Source organism: Callorhinus ursinus, unplaced genomic scaffold, assembly GCF_003265705.2.
Source record: "Callorhinus ursinus isolate GAN/ISIS: 27379988/994484 unplaced genomic scaffold, GSC_fseal_2.0 scaffold127, whole genome shotgun sequence".
NCBI lineage: Eukaryota > Metazoa > Chordata > Mammalia > Carnivora > Otariidae > Callorhinus > Callorhinus ursinus.
The window spans coordinates 73,215-74,990 of record NW_027397189.1 but is presented as its reverse complement, the minus strand read 5'-3'; positions in this window follow the sequence as shown (position 1 = coordinate 74,990).

The window sequence follows — 1,776 nt, the reverse complement described above, 5'->3', positions numbered from 1 at the left end:
CCTCCTGGGTCTCCAGTGCTGCAAGTTGTAGGCAGGGAAGGGGGTCTTCTTTCCTTTGGGACCATCAGGAAAGGGACAGTCATGCGAGTCTACGACCGGAGACATGAGAAGCTGGATCCCAGAACACTCACTGAAGCTCTCTCTTTGTGAGCAAATACTTCAGAACATCTCAAACTGACAGCAAAAAGGGAGTGGCTAAATGAGCTATGGAACCTCAGGCTACAATAGCAGCAAGAGGAAAACGGAAGGAGATGTGCACTTGTAGAGAGGAAGCTCCAGGAAATGTTATTCCGGGAAAAGAAAATAAGTTTAAAATCAAGTAAGATGCAAACAACATTGCAATGTAATTCCACTTCTTTTTTAATCTTTTAAAAAAAGGTGTATTTATTTATTTATTTATTTATTTATTTATTTGAGAGAGAGAGAGAGTCTGAGGGCAGGGGCAGCGGGAGAGAAGCAGACTCCCCACTGAGCATGGAGCCCAGCGTGGGGCTGGATCTCATGACCCCGAGATCATGACCTGAGATGAAATCAAGAGTCAGATGCTTGACTGACTGAGCCATCCAGGGACCCCAGCTGTTTTTTTAATCTTACAACACGATGCCATATACTGCAATCAGGTACATCCACACAAACGCACACACGTGCACATGTAAATATGTGAAATGCACAGAGAAAGCTGTGGAAGGGAACACTCCACTCGATCAACCATGTCCACCTCTGGGGTGAGAGGGGGAGCTGGTGAGAAAAGAGTGTTAGCCTTATCTGCAACGTTAGCGTTACTCTTATTATGACAGGGATGTATTCACGCATGCTTCTGTAATTAAAATTAATAATCATTTAAAAAGTAATGAAATGTAAAATTAGCTGGTTTCTGCCCTCACTTTCCTGATCATAGCCCGAGCTGGGACAATCCACTGAACCCGGAGCATTTTGAAACCCTGCTTATCTATCCCATTCATTCATTCACTCATTCATTCATTCAATATGTACCATTCTCCTGTCATTTGTTCAACAAGTATTTACTGAGCATCTACTCTAGGTTCTGGGCTGCAGCAGAGAACAAAATAGATAAGGTCCCTGCCCCAGGATTTCACATCCATGTGCATGTGTGTGCATACACATGTGCGCATGTGTGTCTCCCCCATAGTCCCACTGGGTACCTGGAGAGAGGGGAGAGGATCAATGCCAGTTGTCCCTCACCCTTGAGTGGAAGGATGGGGGAAGAAGAAGGAGAATAGTAAGTAGGCTGTCCCAGAGCATATGAAGATCACATATTGGCCAGGAAATGGGGTGACATCAGGCCATTCCTTCTCCTTGCAAAGCCCCTTCCCTAAGTCCTGGGCTTATGGACTCTATTCAGTCTTCAGGCTGAGTTCAAATGTTCCCTCTTCTTGGAAGCCCTGCCTGGCACCCTCATTCCTGCCCCCAACCACATGGGATCTCCCCCTCGGCTGAGATTCCTGCTAGTAGCTCCAGGTCAGATTCACAAACTGGCAGCCAGCAGGCAGAGGGGGATATTCTGTGATATCAGCCTGGTGGGTTGAGAGGATCCATACTACTATAGGCACCATGCCTCGTGTCTCTTCCTGCCAGCAACTAAACTTGTAGTCTCCAATTAACACTACATCTGTGGGTGCATTTGTCTTATTCCTCCACCCACCACACAGCCTCTTGTGTCACATTCATCCAGGGCCAGTCCATGCCTAGTGGATGGATGGATGGATGAATGGATGGATGGACAGATGAACTGATGGACAGGTGGATGGATGGATA